The sequence below is a fragment of the Molossus molossus genome, unplaced genomic scaffold (genome assembly GCF_014108415.1).
Source record: "Molossus molossus isolate mMolMol1 unplaced genomic scaffold, mMolMol1.p scaffold_m16_p_19, whole genome shotgun sequence".
In the NCBI taxonomy this organism is placed as follows: Eukaryota; Metazoa; Chordata; class Mammalia; order Chiroptera; family Molossidae; genus Molossus; species Molossus molossus.
This window is the reverse complement of record NW_023425354.1, coordinates 35,500,114-35,519,322: the sequence shown is the minus strand read 5'-3', so window position 1 is coordinate 35,519,322 and position 19,209 is coordinate 35,500,114. Positions and strand designations below refer to the sequence as shown.

Sequence of the window (19,209 nt, the reverse complement as noted above, 5' to 3'; positions counted from 1 at the left end):
ATATACACAGAACACATAAAGTATAGAGCTCTTTCTGAGGAAAGCATTAATATTTAGAGAGGGATTGCTATGTGTCATTTGCTTTATCCCACTGCAAAAGGACAGCATGAAGCTAGGAATTTCAGGGCAGGAGGAACAGGGTCACTGACACAAGAAAATTAAACAAGGCCGAACAGTTTGGGCAGCTTGCACCAGCCTTTATCTTCCCCAACCAAGGACACGAGGACAAATAGTTAACATTTCTCCTCCTGAAGCAGAGACTACATTGCTTAAATCATCCTGGAACTGCTAAGGCAGGATGGAGGAAGGGGGAAGAAAAAAGGGGAGTTTTATCTCGCTCACCAAACAAAAAAGTAAGTCATCTTAGGACTTGCCAAGATGACCAGGTGTATGTACAAACACCCCGAGTACAGCCACAATGAAATAAAAGAGGGACCATAAAATCTGGTCTATGCCCAAGATATCAGGCAGAGAAACCATGAAACCTGTAGACAGATGGGTATAAAACCCCTTGAACCCTCACCAGGCTTGCTCCTGAGATTAGCTGAGAGTCCATCTGCGCTTTATGCCAGATGTATTTTGATAGATTTCCTTGCCTTGCTTCTTTAATAAACTTGCTTGCTCTGCTTCTTTAATAAATTATCTTTACTACAATGCTGCTGTCTGTCACTCATTTGAATTCTTTCTCATGAGACTGACAAGAACGGAGGAGGGGACAGCCCTCTCCTTCTGACTCAGGAGGCGGTCCAATAACACCTTTCCTGGTGTTTCTGGTGCCTATAACACCACCATGAGGTAAGTATGAATCCCATTTCACAGCCAGAAAAACTGAGACTCTGAAAGATTAGGATATTTGCAAAATAGGTATGCCAAACTTAGCAGATACTGTTGATGTCTCATTCAAATTGCCCATATTACTCTGAATCATTTCTGTGTGCCTTTCCTCCAACTGTTGTATGTCTGTGTTTGCTTTGTTTTTGTTTTTTGCTTCTAATGACCTGATTATACTATTCTCTTTAGTTGCTTGTCCTGGCTAGATCCAGTGCTCTCAGAGAGCTCTAAGGTCCTGGGAGTTAAATGTTATGGAATGGCCCTTAGATAATGATAGCTGGGAGCAAGACTGACTAGCAACCTTGCCTATAGCAGGAACAAACTCTCAGGTGTAATGAGCACTCTAAAATTCCCAGGCAAGATCAGGCTGAGTAAGGACTTGGAAACAAACTGATTCTTTGCCTCCCATCTCCCCCTATTCTGTCCCGTCTCCCCCATTTCCCTATAGGTTTCTCGTGGGATCAGTTCTTAATAAATCATTCAGAGACTGTGTTAGGGATCCAAACTAAAACATAATCCATGTCTGCCTGAATTTGAAGCTCCATCTCTTGCTAGTGATGCGTCTTACTAGCAAAAGGGTGAAGGTGGGGAATTTGACTTGATTAAACAGAGCAACACCAGTTGAGGGTAAAATGAGCTGTAATGAGAAGAGGTTCAAGAGCATGGCGAGGTTTCTTTGAGCTTAGGGAGAGCAAGGAAAACCTCTGAGAGTTAGAGAAATACCAATTACGCATCAAAGGATGTGTAGGTTATGACCACACTGGAGAAAGGAGGCATCCAGTATGGGGGGTTTGATGTTGCCAAAGAATGACATTATGAAGGTGACAAGGCTTACAGAACAGAGGAGACCGTGCCACCCAGATGGAGCAGTGGGAAACAGTACAGGAAAGAAGATACTGGGGAGGGATCCTTCAGCATCATGCTACAGAAAAGCATGAGGTATGGGGAAGAATACACTCCATTGTGGTAGACATTCTAGGTTGTCAATGTAAGAAACGATCAAATCTGCAGAGAATTGTTGTGAGTTTATTTGAGCCAAACTGTCAACAATTGCCTGGAAGCAAAATCTCAACGGACTGAGATAATGCTCCAGAGAAGGGCAGTTTTGCACCTTATTTTATACATTACAATCAAAAGAGAAGATTTAAGTGAGTTACATGGAATCCACAGGTGATAGATTAGGGAGGCGGGAGAAAACAAAGCAGGGAAACCTCTGGGATTGGATAAAAAGTAAAAGAATAGACATACACATCTTTTACATAGGTGGGTATAGGATAGTTAATAGTCAACAATTAACATGATATTAATAACAAGGAGGAAATTTGTGGTCTCTGCTCTGGCTGGGTTATTGTGCCCTGAGGGGTCTGGAAAAAGGGAAGTTACCTTGACATTCCAAAGGTATGTTATAATCATAGATGCAAAAGACAATAGGCTCAAGTAAGGTAGAGATTGACTCTGTCAGGGAAAATTCCAGCCTAGGTCATGACAGCCCACCATAACCAGCCTTTAGCTAGAAAATTTTCATTTCAGGCCATATTAGATGGTTACTTTAGGTCTGAGATTGTGAGGCTGCCACACAGGCCTCCCTGGAGCTTATCAGGTTAACATGTGGCCACTTTTCATCCACAGTCCTCATGCCACACCCACCAGTTCCTACAGCTCTGTGACCTAAAACAGGTCATTCCAGTTACTCAGCAGTGACATGAAAAGACCTACTGCAGCTGTTTGTTTCGTGGATGAAATAAGAATAGCCCAATGGCCTGGCCGGTGTGGCTCACTGGTTGAGCATCAACCCATGCACCAAGAGGTCGCCAGTCCGATTCCCGGTCAGGGCACATGCTCAGGTTGTGGGCCTGATCCCCAGGGGAGGGCATACAGGAGGCGGCCAATCAATGTTCTCTCATCAATGTTTCTATCTCTCTCTCCCTCCCCTTCCTCTCTCTCTAAAAATCAATAAAGAAAAAAAATTATTTAAAAAAGAAAACCAAGCGAGATGCGAAGTGAGAAGAGCTCTATAAGGGGCCCGAACCAAGTGCTACAGGTACACTGAGGAGGTGATTGATGTTGCCTGGAGGACTTTGCGAGGTAATAACTGGAACACTAAGATCTCTCCCAAAGCATCACACACACGTGATCCTTTTCAAATGCATTATCTATGAGTGATAGCACTCGCTCCATTATTAGTTCAAAGACGGTAGTTCAAAGACAAGGAACTCTAACAAAAATCCCAGCCCCAAATTTCTAGGTCATTATGGCAAAAGGAGCACGGGGGTAAAGAATATAGGTTTGAAAGCATAGGTTATTTGGATTCCAACTCAAATGTGGTGATCGCTGATGTAGTTAACGAGGGTTGGCCTCTATAACAGAAACATTCATCTGTTTTTATGCATTGATGGGCATAAAGCTTGGTGTCCACAGAGAAGAAAAATATTTTTCCCCCTAGCAAATGAATCTCAAGTCACCACTGCAAAAACCAGAATGATGCAGCTGGAAGGAACCTTCCAGGTTCGGCTCATTCGAACTCCTCTTCTGCTCTCCTGATGAAAAAGAGACATCAGAGAGGGCAAGATCCCCCCGCTGGGGAGAGTCAGGACAGAGTCCTAGAGTTTCTGACTCCCACCCAAATATTCTTTCCAACACACCACCCTGCCTCTTAAATGAATCTCTGCAGATCCTCCAGTCCATGCTGCCACTAGCTGCCAGTGTGTGCACACATGTACACACACCACACCCCTAAAGTGACCCCAAGTGGGCCACCACCTCCTCTGCATGGAGCCTGCTACGTTGTTGGCGACATCTCATGAATGGAATGCTCAGAGCCAGCCCTGGGCTCTGGCCTCTGGAAATGATAACCCAGCAGGGAAGAGTTCCCTAAGGTGTCAGACTTGCTGGCTTCCACGATGTCCCACGGAGCAGCCGCACTCGATATTCCCTGCCAGCCGAAGCAGGAAGCGCCACTAATTTCATTAATAACTTAATGAGATTATTAGCCACTGCCCAGTGGGGCCAGATTTGGTCCTTCCTCCTGGTTATGGGAATGCATCCATTTTTCACACAATTATAGCCTGAGCGGGTCATCGCTGGGGCTGCCAATTCTGGGCTTATTAGGGGCAATTTTGACACGAGATTGGATTTCTTTTCTGCGCAGAACCTTTTGTTCGAAGCAAATGAACTGGTGTTCCTCATATTACTATATTAATAAAATACTGTCCAGAAGGTGTTTGATTTTTTTAATATTTTTTTCTTTACTGATTTTTAAAGAGAGAGGAAGAGAGAGGGAGAGAGAGACAGAAACATCAATGAGAGAGCACATCGACTGGCCGCCTCCTGCATGCCCTCTCTGGAGATCGCGCCCACAACCTGGGCATGTGCCTTAACCAGGAATAGAACTGGCCACTTCTTGGTGCATGGGTCGATGCTCAACCACTGAGCCACGCCGGCCCAGCAAGGTGTTTGATCTTTAACATTGGCCCCACAGCGAAGTGTTGAGAAGACAACTCAGGGAGGCAGGGTGCCTGTCCTGTCCTTCCAGCCCTGCGCCCCAGCACAAGCCACTCAGATCTCTGGGCCCCGTTTCTCATGATCTCCTGTGACAGGGTGGATCCGAACCGGAGGCCCCCAAGCTGTCCACAACACTTTAGAAAACCTAACAGAGTGATGTGTATTACCCAACCAATGCCTCACAGACGAAATACATTGTGGCTTTTCTCTTGGGCAGAATTAGGTCTCCTTGGTGTGAAACATGTTAGCTCAGCCTGGTCAGATGCCCTGATTGTCAATGACATCATGGGGATTCGGAGGCCGTTAGAGAAAAACAAAAGTAGGGCGGCTGAGGAAATTGATTTCTAAGATCTGTCTCTGGTCAACTATTTATTCGTTGAAACTCAGCTTCCCTGACCCTGCCAGGCGGAATTTACGGCTCATTGGGATTCCTGTTCACTGTCTGTACATATGTCTTCCTCCAACTGGGCTCTGCCTCCCGTTAGGATGCGGGGTGAATCCCAGTGATCACGCTACCCAGGACGTGCTAGAGCGGGCCCACCCTGGCTCACAAGAGCCGAGGACATGCATTTCTTCCTAACTCCGAACTCAGTGCCTTCATGAAATTGCTCGTGGTGGGAGTATTGATAGTAGGGAAATTGAAAAACTACAAGTCATGGCTTTGTTTCCTCCCAGAAAACGGGTTGTTAAATATGCACTAGCCCGTCACTCCCCGTATCCCAGGGCTTTGCCTTTAGGGTATAATAACCACCCGGTTGAACGTCAATGAATAAACGAATGGCCAGAATCAGCGAGGTGGGGACCGAGAGGTTTTCGGAGGGCCGAGCTCTGTGTCTACGTGAGAGAGTACGCTACCCAGCTTACCTGCAGGGGCAGAGGTACGAAGTGTAGAGCTGTGGATTTCAGCCTGCACGTTAAAATCACCTCGTGTGCAGGCCACAACCCAGTCCCGCATCCCTGGGGCGGGTCTCATCACTATTCTCTAAAATGTAGCCAAGTCTGAGAACCCAGAGAAAATCCCCAGACTGATCTAAGCCCAGCATGCCACCCGTCCCAGTGCCCACCAGTGCCCACCGCTGCGATGCAGGGAGACAGAGTCGGGAGGGGCACCGGGTTTCACTGGGAGGTGAGCAGCACACCTGCAATGAGGGCCGGTCACAGGGAGCTCTCCTCCCCACTTCTGCGGTTCTGACTGCCTGGCTCACGTCCAGCGTGACGATTTACTTAGGTGGTCATTTAAGCAAAAGCATCTCAGTCTGTCCAGGAGTCCGGCATCTGCAGCCTAAAGATGGCTGTCCTGCAGGTCAGTGAGCCTCCGGGTCCCCACGCTCGAAGGCCACCGCCATTCCCTTCCCTCCATAGCAACATGTCCATTCTTTTCTCTCTTTAAAAAGGCAGCCCCAATACCACTCTGACTTTGAGGCTCGCCTTGATCTCCGAGGCCACCATGGGACACAGTGGCCGAAGCACGGGCGTTGGAGTCAAACCGACTCTGAGTTCAAGCTCCGGTCCCGTTTCACAGCGGTGAGCATCTGGCCGGCGACTTAGCTGCCCTCGGCCACGCATTCTGCATGTGTCAAATGAGGGAGACGGCACTTAGATAAGCAGACAGAACCTACCCGGATGCCTTTGATAGCACGCACTGGAAATGGCTCAGCGCGGAACCCTGCTCGTTCAGTCTAGTCTGCTCCGTCCCTCGCTGGCCATTCATTTTGGTCAAGTCACACCCCGTCTCTGATCCGCAATGTCCCTCCTCTGAAAATAATGGAGTCTGACTAGATGCCCTGGATGGGCCTTTTCAGGCCTAGAGGGACGTAATGTCTCTGCTGCTCACTCGGCATTAATCTGCCTTCCACAGCGAAAGCTCTTTTCCTACTTACAACCTGTCTCCCGATCAGACCCCAGAGAGCAGTGAATGCACCTTATGCGTCTGTGTATCTCTGGAGCTCAGAGCAGTACCCTAAACTTAGGACATTTATCACACCGGGCGTCCATTACCTTCCCTCTCTCCTGCTTTGTAAAAGCCTCCTCAAATGGCAGGGCCCACTTCAGCCTATTACAGAGCTGTTGGACGCTCTAGCCCCAGGGCTCTGTGCCCCCAGGAGGACCCAGAGCCACTGGAACTACTTGTCAGTGGCTCCATCTGCGTCAATTACCAGGAAGGACCTGTGGATACCCTCCCCACATTATAAGAGCTATTAAGTCCCCAGTGGGTCAGCCATGGGATTTGGATGATGCTGTTTCAGATGTCACCCGCCTGTCATGAGGCATAAAGAACCCTGTGGGGTGTCACCTGGATGTGGTCACAGTCAACCACTGAAAGTCACAGCATGCTCTGGGGCCAACAGAATTGCCGGCCATTCTGCCCCGTTCCTCCTCGGGTCCCTAAGTCACGAGTTACATGCAGCAACCTCTACTCGGTAATTGCTTCTTTCCCTAGGTGACGCCAGGGCCGATGTGGTTTCATTTCTCCTTAAATGAGGATTTGCGAGCAGGCCTATATTTTTTCTCGCCTAATAACATGTGCCATCTAAGTGTGAAATTAGCTCTAACAAGCACCAAGAACTGAATTTTGCAAACTCCCAAACAAGCCGAGAAGCCAGTGGCTGGCCCTCAAAATCCAGTGACATCTAGTGGATTTCTAGTGGACTGGAACCCAGCAGAAAGGGCGAGGTAGCTTCCTGGCCCCAGACACCTGTGGGTTTTGAAGTTGGAAATGTGGTACCAACTCTGGCCCATTTGATCCAAGCATCCCCAAGGACTGGGGCAAGGCAAAAGACATGGGGCTCCTTGAGATGAGATTTCCAGTATCGTTTGCTGAAGGAACTGATGTGTATATTTGACTTCAGCTTTTCACCTGTAAAGTCTTTCCATCAGCAGAAAAACAAGAGATGCCGGACGTGTCAGAGGACTCCACGCTCCTGCCCACTAGCTGTGTGGTCTCAGTGGGGATGGCCAAACCCCTCACGACGACAGGCTGCACCCTGCTCATGGCAACCATACCAATGGCTCCTGCTGGGGCTGTGCAGTGTGGCAGGAAAATTGTATCTCTCTGAGTCGTAATGTCTTCATTTCTAAAATGGAGACAATAATGTCTTAATCACAGGACAATTGAGAGGATAAAACTGGGTACGTGTATGTGCATCTCCTCTGTAAAGTGGAAATAAGTAGAATACTGGTCATACATGGCTGTGATGAGGAGCCAGTGGGCACCGGCCTAGAGCAGGCATGAGTTTCCTGCCCCTTCCCAGGGAGGGGAGAGGACTAGGTGATTTCTGAGGGCCCGTCCAGGCCTGATTTCTGATCACACGCACGGCCCCTCAGTGCATTTCTGCACACGGAAAGACCCCCACAGTACAGCTCCCCCTAAGCGTGGCTGCATGAGGCATGGAAGGGGGCAGGGCGGCAGAGTTCACTTCCCCTCGTGCCCCGATTATGTTCCTGTGACGTGCTACGGGTCCACAGGAGGTGTCTGGAAGAGGCCTCACACAGCCGTGTCTGCGATGATGCTGATAAATAGGATGCTCAGTCCTTTCCAGGGGACGGGCGGTTGACCACGGTCCCCTTCCACCTCATCCACAACACACTGCCCATCCTAGTCTGAGAGATTCATCTTCATGAAGGGGCCCATCATTCATTTACATAACCCAGTCAGAAACAGGGTACTCACTTAGACCCCTTCCTCTCGCCCAGACCACAAGCCACGGGTCCCCGTATCTTCCCCCTTAACCTCCCACTGGTTACCTTTCGTCACCCTCCATCCCCTCTGTTCCGGTTCAGGCCCTCTCTCCCCTGCGCTCATAAAGGACCCCCGTGCTCCGGCCCCGCCCTGGCCGGCTGCCGGAAAGCCCTGTGTTCACACCCCTGCCTGCTGGCCACAGCTCACCGGCTTCTGGAGGTTTCTATTATCTGCAAATATTTCCACAATGAACTCGCATTACTTTATAATCTTAAAAAGTCTTCAAACGTTCAGTTCAAGTCTGATCACTTCTCTGCTTAACATCTTTTACTCTCTTCCCCGTTATCTTTACCTTCGGGAGGACACAGCATCGTATCCTGGGCTGGAAACAGCAGGCCACTCTGCCTCGTCTCCCGATGCTTCCCCCGGGCGCTCCTGTGTACACATCACAGAACGACCCTCACTCTTCTCCAAATGCCTCACGGGCGCTTGCTCACTACCCCTCTGGGCCATCGTTCACATTAACTCCCCTGCCTGGGAAGCCTTGACCTGGTAAATCGCTACCTAGTCTTCAAGATGCTATTAAAACATCACCTCCCCTGGGAAGTCCTCTCTGATTACAGCACAGTAACCACGCCTGCAGAGTTAGCAACTTCTAATGCTGTGGCATCACCACTGGACAACAGATCGACCTTGACCGTGACCATCCCTGTGTGTGTTCCTTCCTGATTAGATCGTGAGACCTTGGAGAGCAAGGACCCTCTCCTCAGTCATCTTTACATCATCAGGGCCCTTCGAACATGTCTGCTTCCCACCTGTGCAGGCACCACGCCCTGGACGCACCACCAGACCCGGCTGGGTTTTGAATAAACAGCCAAGGCTCCGCCCTGCTGAGGCTGACAGTCAAGTGGGAATGACAGACAGCACTCGGAACGAGCTGCTAGTCAAACAAGAAATTCAAATTGTGGAACGTGGTATAAAGGATGGGAATGGTGTTGTGATGAAGACTAATTGGTAGAAGGGGATTACTCAGGATTCTCCTAAGAGGCCTCTCTAGGAAGATGGCATTTAAGCTGAAATCTTCAGAATGTGAAGGAGCCATCCAGCTCGAAAGCTGGGGACAGCTTTGCAGGAGACCTAGCACCTGCAGGACTCACGGGACGGGAAGAGCCTGGCAGAAGTGTGAGACTCCGGCAGAAGCCAGGGTGGCTGCAGCCCGGAGGACAGGGCTGAGCGCAGAGAGAGGAGGGGGCAGGGTGTAGATTCATTTCAGGAGCAGTGAGAAAGTGCTGACATGTTCTTTGGGTTTTTCTTAAATAATTTTTCTTTATTGATTTTTAGAGAGAGTAAGAGAGAGGAAGAGAAACATCGATGAGACAGAACATGAATTGGCCTCCTGCATGCCCCCCACTGGGGATCAGGCCCACAACCTGGCCATGTGCCCTGACTGGGAATCGAACCGGCGACCTCTTGGTGCATGGGTCGATGCTCAACCACTGAGCCACACCGGCCGGGCGTGTTGACATGTTTTAAACTGGGAAATGACATACCTGAATTTGAGTGTGAAATAATTATACTGAACTTCGGGCTCCCCACCTGAAAAGGGGGCTAACGTCACCTACTTTTCAGGTTTCCCAGAGATGGGAACCCTTCCTAGGATGTTGACCTCTAAGCCAAGACCAGAGGGATCACAGAAGACAGTCCCGTGAAGACAGAGGCCAGCTTCGAGTCCTCAGCATAGGACAGGAACTCGGCGAGTGAGGATCGGTTTGGTTGCTTTCTCTCAGTGTGTTTGTATGTCTGTTTTGCCACTGGACGTATACATATCATGAGAGTTGCTCACTGTCTCTTTATAGGAGTGAGCTCTTCGTCAGCCTGCGGACCAAGGAGTCCCGGGTTCGATTCCAGCCAAGGGCACGTATCTCAGTTGCGGTTCATCCCCGGCCCTGGTTGTGGTTGTGCAGGTGGCAGCCAGTCGATGTGTCTCTCTCACATCGATGTTTCTCTCCTCTCTCCCCCTCCTTCTCTGTCTGAAGATAAATGGAAAAATATCCTCAGATAAGGATTAAAAAAAAAGGAGTGAGCTCTTTATTGCTGGCAGCTTACAACCCTGGCTGTTCAGGGGGTGACCGTGCCTTCCGGAAGGGAGATGGCATGATGCGGAAGACCGCCGTGCTGAGGACTCTGAACTAATCAGAGCACACTGTGCCATCTCTGAGAGGTGAGAAAGCCCAGCAAGGGCAAGTCAGAGGAGCCAGCGCCAAGACTGGTTTTGGAGCTGCAGTCTCCTGACCTAGCCCGGAGTTCATTCCTCCACACCCACTTGTCCAAAGGGGCGACGGTGAGACCGAAGGCTGAGCCCCATCAGGGAGCGTGTGAACTCACCTGGAGCTAAACTCACGCTTCAGTATCTTTCCTGTTGCTGCTCAGTGACGTGCCCTGGGAGGCGCATGTGCTTCGGAAGTGAACAGAAATCACTGCCCTGGACTGCTGGCCTAGCGCCGGCCCTGACCACTCGAGCAGAATAAGCAGGTAGCTGTGTTCCAGGCTGGGAAGTGCTGGACAAGCTATTTGCACGGAAACCCAAGGCAGTGTTCAAGGGGCCTGACGACATCATCTGGTATCCAGCTTCAGCCTGAACACAGAAGGACACTCGGGCCTGGGGAGCAGAAGTGACCTACCCAGCACCAGTCAGAATTCACAGCAGAGTGGGCCTGGTGCTCCTCCCAGCGTGCTGTGCCCCCCCAAAGCGGAGGTGCTATGAAGGCGCATCTGGACCTCCTGCTAGACTGTGCCCCTCGGAGGGCTGGGCTCACAGCTCCTGTCTTTGTCCTCCTATCCCCCCTTCAGGGAACCGCATCCATGAAGTTTGCTGATTCTAGGAGCAAACATGCTTTACAGCTGCCTGATAGTAATTCATAGATAAATATCCAAGGAAAGGGTAATGGTGTATCTCATATAGGAAGACCCCCAAACACACACACACACACACACACACACACACACACACACACACACTTGAAAGCAGTTGGTAAACTAAGACCTAACTTCTTATCCCATGTCTGCCCTTACCACACTCCATGACCTTGGTTTATTGCTCAATCACTCTGTCCCTTTGAATTAAAGTTTCTATATAGCCAATCCATCAATTCCTCCTTCCTCCTTTAGCACAGAAGGGACTGAGGGAATGTGTGTGTGTCTGTGTGTGTGTGTTTCCGCATTTGGCTCTCAGAACAATCAAATCAAGCAGGTATTACTGTTCATCTCATTTTACCGATGGATACATTTAACTATTTCCCTAACAGTTATGTCACTACTATGTGCCCAAGGAGAGCTCTCATTCTCTGGAACTGACACAGTATTGACATGGAGAAACTGAGGACCATAAAGTAGAAATTCAACAGCAAACCAAGTCTTGAACCGGAGTCTCTTTCTTCCAAATCTCACATTCCTTCTGTGGCACCGTGTTGTATCTTGCTAAGAATAAATATTGAAGCTGGAACAAGATGATCCTCAGGGAAGGGAATCATTCATCTTCTTTGTCCTTCTGAATCTGAGAGTGATGCTAGGGCAAGAGGGTCATCTCCCCTTGCAAGCAACTGGTGTGCAGCAACTCTCAATGAACCACACCAAGGTGGGTGGAGAGGAGGAAAAGGTCAGCAAGCTGAACCTGTGTGTGTGTGTGTGTGTGTGTGTGTGTGTGTGTGTGAGAGAGAGAGAGAGAGAGAGAGGGAGAAGGAGGGAAGAGAGGGAGGGGGGGGAGGAGAGAGAGAGAGAGAGAGAGAGAGAGAGCGCGAAGGAGGGGAGGGAGGGAGGGGGGAAGGAGAGAGAGAGAGAGAGAGAACGAGCCAGGCCATAGCTGGAGCTTAGACCCAGCCTGCCCAGCCATTTCCTCCAAAGGAGGGAGAAATGGGCCTGAGGAGCCACAATTACCTAGAAATTTCCATTGGGATAAGGAGAGGACCTTCCCTCCCAGTGCAGACATACCTAGTCCCTGTGTCAGGGACCCTCTTCCCCCTTCTCTGTGCTTTGAGGGTTCCAGAAACCCTAGAGTGCTCTGGGTGACGCGGTGCAGGTGCGGCTTCAGCTGACCCAGAACCATCCTCTGGCCCCCTCGGCTCTTCTTCCCACATGGAAAGGCCCCCCGCCCCCTGCTCTCCCATCCTCTGCACATGCGCTATACTTTACATTTGGGGGGAAAATCCACATATTTTTTTAAATGTCAAGAGTCTGTCCCAGTGGAGGACAACGGAGAGAGTGGCAGGAAGCACATGCGGGGAGGAGGAACATTTGGCCAGAGCTTCACAGTTAGAGTTAGCCTCGAACTTAGACATTTGGTTTCCGTTTGGAGGTTATACAAACACATGTTGCTAGTGCAGGGTGCTGGAAACATTAACTGGCTAAATGCAAATATTTAACGCGGTCTACCATCTTATACTTCGGTTTTATCATGTCAGAATGAGAGCTCTAGCAAGGGGAGGGCTGAGGACGCTTGACTTGGACAGACCATAAAACACCCCTGGAAGTCCAAAACACAGGCCGTCGCCCTCACGTCACACATGGGAAAACTGAGGCCCAGAGCCCCCAGCTCAGAACCGTCTAGAAGAACAACCTTGTTGCGTGTGGCCGGCGGCACCAGAGAGGTCTCGGGGGCTTCCACGTCACGGGAGTCCCCAGCCACGTGTGGCTACGGAACACCCCATGGCGGCGAGGGTGAACTGAGAACTCTAAACGTAAAACACACATCGGATTTCCAAGGCTCAGTACAAAAACGAATGTTAAATATCTCATTGATAATTTTTATATTCATTCCATGTTGAAATACTATGTTGGATACATTGACTAAATAAAATACGTTATTAAAACTAATGTGACCTCTTTTTTTTTACTGTTTTAAATGCAGCTATGAAAAATTTAAAATTACACATGAGACTCGCCTTATATTTCTACTGGCTACTGCTGTTCTAAGGCAAGTAAACACCTTTTATGCCAAGTAGGTGCTGGCTGATCCTGCAGCGGGAGCATTCCTGCTAGGTGTTTCGAAACAGCCTTGAGGAGTTTAGCTCATGCCCTCGGCAATGGCAATGACCTGAATCCAGCGGTCGGGGTGGGCGAGAGCCTACAGACGCACCCGACACCTGTTCCCCCCACCTCCCCCGCCAGCATAGTTCTGGATCCGTGGCCTTCCACTGAGTGGGGTCGGGGCAGTAATGAGAGGAGCACATCGGGGGCCTAGCATTTAGGATGAGAATGTCACACTAACTGTGGGCTCACTCCCTGTAAATCACCTTGATTTATCACCAAATTAGAAGGCGAGATGAAACATCCAGGAGGCAATGGAAGTCCAGCTGCAACAGCACCGTGAACCTGCTCTGATTTGCTGTGTAGAGAGGGCTTATCTCACATGAGCTTTGAGCACTAATGTTTCCAGGGTTGGGGGTGGGCTGAGGGGGCTCCAAGGACCCAATTCTATCCCTGAGCGGGCGTGAGTCAGCCCTCAGCGGCCAGGCTGCAGGCGGAGGCTGGGCTCTGCAGACTCTGCTCACCTGATCATCCCGCCTTCCCCAGGACCCGTGCCAAATGAGAATGATCCCCAGGTAACTTTGGTCCATCTGGGCTGGGCCTCCAGGGTCAGACTGAAGGACACTTTTGTGTAAGGTCCAAGCAAGTTCTGGAAGAGAAAATGCTAGGCCCTGTGGTGCCCGTGAATGGCAGTGTCTGTGGTGCCCCCCCCCTTCTGAAGAGACCTCTGCCAAGGGCCTCACCTGGGAACTCGGGGTGTACAGAATTCACCTGGAGACCAGAGGCGGCTGCTTCTGTCTTTGGCTCGCTGGGACCTTGAGGACGTTCCTCCATGTCTCTGGGGCCGGTCCCTTCCTTTAGACCCCTGCGGGGATGTTGGCCTTGGTGATGGCTCGGGTCTTCTGAACTCTCACATGCTTGATGACCTCATTCCGGCACACGGAGACGCACACACACACACAGAGCCAGAGACGGGTCTACTCCGGACTGTTTTCACCCCCAGTCCCCACACTGCTGCGCATGCCGGCAGCGTTCTGAGTATTTCCAGAGGTGGACAGCCTTCCCCTAGGTCCTGGCTGTCTTTGAACATTCGGCGCCAGTGTCCCCATTAGGGCGCATTCCTGGAGCCCTCTCAGCTCGACGCATGAGCTGTGCAATACTGCCCTATATTTGCACCCCTCCCTGTACTGAGTTCCTTGTGGATAGGGACTGATTTATTTATAAATTCCCAGAGACTCACATAGTCCATATCATAGAATGTCATAAACAAATATTGAATGAATGAATGAATGAATGAATGAATACGCGAATTAGGCAGACTGACTCAGCCCAAGAGAGTTCAGATTCTGCTCAGAGCCCAGCTCCACCCCCCCACCCCACCCCTTAGAAGGTCAACTTCTAGTGTGGGCTCCTGGTGACACCTAGCAACAGTTGCCATGGCAACCAAAAAGCACCATTTTCCCAGGGCAATTCTCCCCCACCCCTTGCCTTTCTCCACCTGGCTCAGCAGATCAGGGGGGCAGCCCTCCGGCTTCAGGAAGCAGTGGGAGCAGGAAGGCTCCCTGAGACAGCTGATCCTGTGGCCTGGCTCCAACCCCCTGGGGTAGGGATGTTGATGGGAGGGAGAAAATTGGATTGATGGAATCAGATGTGCTTGGGAGCTCTAAGAGGAGGGACAAACTGGACCATCTGGCAACAGAATCATAAGAGCAACCAGAGGGAAAGCTTATCGGGGGGTGCTCCGTGCCGCCAGGGAGCTGGGAGGAAATGCTGTCCCTGGGCATGGGTGGGTGCAGTACTGGGAAGGAGGGAGAGTTGGCCTGGGGGTACCATCCCAAAACTAGACTGCAGAGCCAGAACACTGTCTCCCGGGCCCACTCCCTTCAAGGACCCTGCACCAAGCCCCTGCTCTTCCTGGGACAGCTCCAGGCCAGGCGATACCCCTACAGTTTTGTTTTGTTCTTTTGCATTTATCTTCAGATAGAGTGGGAAGGAGAGAGGGAGGGAGAGAGAGAAACATCAATGTGAGAGAGACACATTGAGTGGCTGCCACCCACACGACCCCAACCAAGGCTGGGGACAAACTGCAACCGAGGTACGTGCCCTTAGCGAGAACCGAACCTGGGTCTCTCTGGTCTGCGAGCTGACGCTCTAACCGCTGGGCCAAACCGGCCAGGGCACCCCCTACAGTTTTTAAGGATCCCCTTTGTGAATGACCACCATTGCGTTCACGGTTCAGTGCCAGTCAGATCCCTGAGGGGAGAGCTCTGTGTGCTTTATTCATCAACGCATCCCCAGAGCCTCACGCAGTGCCTGGCTCGTGGTGTACAACAGGGGGTATAAATGAACGAAGAGCTGTTCTGAGACAAGAGGAGGGCAGTCCCCGGACGAGGGCGCTGGAGGAAAAGCCACCGAGGACCTCTCTGTGCAGGCTGCACTACATGGATGGACGTCTTTATGCAGGAAGAGGAAGCGAGGGCTCCCGAGGCCGAGTCACTTGCCAAGGTCCCAGGGATAAAGGGGTCAAGTCAGGATTTGAAAAGGCACAGGAGCAGAAAGATGTCTCCACACCTTCTCACACCTGGTTGCCTTGCACCCCCACACCCCCACCCCATGACTCTCTCCCAGGCGTCAGAAATCCTCCAGGTGAGAGCGGCCTTGCTCTGTCCTGGTCACCGTGGTGCCTGGCCCTGACGGATACATTACTGCCAGAGGGGTCCCAGCAGAGAGAATGCAGTGTCATCCGCAGCGAGGCCTTAGGGCAGCTACCACCTCAGAGAGGGGAATCGGCTTCATAAAGGCCCTCCCCCCCCCCGGAGCTGGCCTTGGCTCCTCCTGGCACACCACAGGACCTCGATGGAGCAGTGCAGTGATTCCCATGTATCGGGAGCTCCCCATGGGGCAGGCCCTGTCCTCAACTTTTATGTGAACTCACTTACTTAAATGTTCTCAATAACCCAAGGAGGTAAGTACTGTTCCGGTCCCCTTTCTACAGAAGAGGAAACCAAGCAACAGGGAGATTACTTTGGCCAAGGTCACACAGAGCAACCATATGACACAGCCCAGGTATGAACCCGGGGGGTCTGGCCAGAGCCCGAGCGCTACCATCACGCCAGTGTGCCTAGCTCATCAGGCAGAAAGATTCTGGCCTTTGGATTCTATTTGGTCTCCTCCACCTGAAGCTAGAGACATTGGATATGCGACGTAACCTCCCTGAGCAGAATGGAGAAGTGGGTGAGCAAGGAAGGATGCCCTAAACATGGACCCCTTTTCTCAGGTGTTGGCTGGCAGCCAGTCTCAGCCCAAAGGCACCCAGCTGCTGCTTTGCTTCCAAGCAAGAAACAGGGCCCCAGATGGACAGGGGTTAACAGCTTTGGGCAGCTTCTCAGTACACCTGCTTTGACTGGATGCTTGTGTCCACCTAAAATTCATATGCTGAAGCCCTAACCCCCAGGGTAATGGTGTGGAGGTGCAAGCTTTGGGAGGTAACTGAGTCATGAGGGCGGAACCTTCGTGATGGGACCCTCACCTTCCTAAGAAGTGACAGGGAGAAATGCCGTCTCTCTCAGCCACGTGAGGACACAGCGAGATCGCGACAAGCCGGGAAGTGGGCCCGCACCCGTAGATGAGTCTGCCAGCACCTTGCTCTCGGAATCCCCAGCTTCCAGAGCTATGAGAAGTAAACATGTACTGCTTAAGGCATCCGGTGTCTAGTCCCGAGCTAACAACACACCTTCGCCGCCAAGCTGGCCCAGACCTTGAGGCCCAGTGGTGAAACCGGGGCAGCTGAGCATCATTTCCTTACCTCTGAAATGGGACCGTGACAGCCCCTCCTGTTTGACATGAGGCTCAAGGGGACAATGCACGTCGAACGCTTGGCACAAAGGAGGTGCTCACAATCCGCAGTCCCCTTCCCCCATACCCCTCCCCCCGAGTTCCCCTGGAAAGAGTACCCCTGCTCGTCACCCAGCTAAATCCGGGAGCTGCAGTTGAGGTGGCAGAAAGTTCTGACTCCTGAAGTGTCAGGGCAGAGGCTCCAGTCTAGACCTTTATCACACTCCAAGTGCCCTGGGGAAGTCCAGGCGGCCCTGCCCACGCCTGGGCTCACAGCCCCATCTCTCGGCGGGAGCTTCTCCTCCAGCCAAGCCCCAGCCGGGATCCGGGCCAAGGAGCACCCTGTGGTTCTGTCAGGTGCCATCTGTCCAGACCTGCCTGGCTCACCTCCACTCCACGGGCCTAGACTCCTCCGTGCAGCATCCTCACCCCGCCCCTCAGAGCCTGTTGCCCCCTCCACCTGCAGTGAGCACACACCTTCGCAGTTTCAGAATCTCAAATCTGGGGGAGATCAGCTATCCTTTTATGACCAGAGAGGAGTGCACGGATGAGAGTTATCAGTCTATACTCCATCTGCAACGAGAGGTTCCTAGTATGTCTTTGGTTCCGGTTTTACCAACCTCTTAGGTTCATGTTTTTTAAGTTAAGAACAAGTTTTTTTTAAAAAAAACAAAACAAAAACACTGTACTAATTTTACTCATCGTGTGACCTTGGGCATATGCTCAATGTCTCGAAGATTCAGTTTTGCCTTTTGTAAAATGGGGAGAGGCCCAACTCACGTGCTATTGTGGGCTCATTGGAAGCAGATATTGCTAGAAGTGATCACAAAACCCTTTTCATATTGCAGCTCCCAAATAAATGTACCTGACAAAATGTAAAACAAACAATGACCTTTGATCCAGAATATGTAAGCACTATCTGTGGACACGTAAGCCAAAGCATACCGACATGTGTTTATATGTACATTCAAAACTGAAACCACACACCTGCTCTTTATCCGTCCGCTTTACAGCGAGTCGCTGTGAAACAGGTCCCAGGTGAGGAAAAGGTAGTTCCGATAAACCATTAGCAGAATAAAAAAGCACCGACGTGCAAAACAGCAGCTGCAAATGGGAAAGGGGATGGTGGTCGATGCCGGCACAGCTACAGGTCTGCAAGAGTACGTACGATCCATCTCTGCTGGAAGGATCCAGGAGACGCTGCTAACGGTATTCACCTCTGAGGAAATGGATTGAGGATGCAGGTGTGGGAGGCAACAGACTTCTGTTTTCTGTCTTCCCGAGTGTTTGAATATCCGTATCGTGTCTATATATTTATTTTAAGGACGACAGGTAGATAAAAATCTCTAAATTTATGGAGCCTAAGATCTTTACCAGGAAATTTAAGGTTTTAGTTAAGCAGAATAAAAAGAAAAACTGAAATGTTCTTCAGTTACTTCTTGCTCCGGCAGCGGCATTTGGCTGAGCGCTGCCTGGGGCCTGGCCCAGCTGGGACCACTGAGTCCGCTGGACCCCCTCGCTTCGGGGTCTTCATCTCAGACTGCTTCACTGGTATGGCCCGATCGGATCCCTCTCCTATGTTGGATCTTTTTACTTTTACCAACTTCAGTGAGATACAATTTACCTACCATATAGCTCACCCATTTAAAATGTATAATTCAATTGGTTTTGTTCAACCATCATCACAATGGGATATCTTTTAAAACAGGGCTCTCGTCTTAAATAATAATAACTTAATTTTCAACTAAACCACTCACAGTTTTCAACAGACTTTTCATCTGTGACACGTTGGGGGTCTACGTCATCTCTGACGGTAATGAGAGAGGGAAGTGGGGACATGGGTGCTAGGCTGGGACCTGCAGACAAGGGAGGGATGCCAGAGCCCGGAACAGTCACCAGCCTCCCAGAATGCCCTCCGGCAAGTGGCAGGCACTGCAGTGGTAGCTGCCAGAGGCAGGGTCTCTCTCACAGCCTTCTGCAGGAATAACATTGACTGATTAAGCCTCCCTCCCATCTCTCTCCCAGGACCCACAGCCAAACATGATGTTGCTTCACGTGTTAAATCTGGAGAAAAGCTACCTAAAACAGGCTGAAACAAACAAACGCCCTGACAGACTCCGTAACCGAGGAATAGAGCTATCTCGTAGCCGACCGCCCCCGACGTCTCACGCAGTCTTGGAGCCCCAGATCAGCTCTGTGGAAAGCAGTGAGGTGGGGGCTCTGGGCGTGCTCCCCCTGTTCTCCATCACTCAGCTGGTGACTGGGCTCCCCAGAACATCTACTGCAGAAGCCAGCACAATGCCGCAGAACAAAATACAGGCTGGGTTCATAATTTAACTTTG

General features: G+C 50.8%; 1 protein-coding gene and 1 long non-coding RNA gene across 2 annotated transcripts in view; both read right to left on the bottom strand.

The window, feature by feature from the left end:
* Positions 1-19,209, bottom strand: part of ASIC2 (acid sensing ion channel subunit 2) — a 954,837-nt gene that overhangs the window by 825,744 nt on the left and 109,884 nt on the right. The gene's annotated exons all lie outside the window — the stretch shown is intronic.
* Positions 17,342-17,997, bottom strand: LOC118634590. The gene is made up of 3 exons (XR_004960375.1): positions 17,855-17,997; positions 17,648-17,732; positions 17,342-17,440 (listed from the first exon to the last, which is right to left on the bottom strand). It is a non-coding gene; the product is annotated as an uncharacterized LOC118634590 (long non-coding RNA).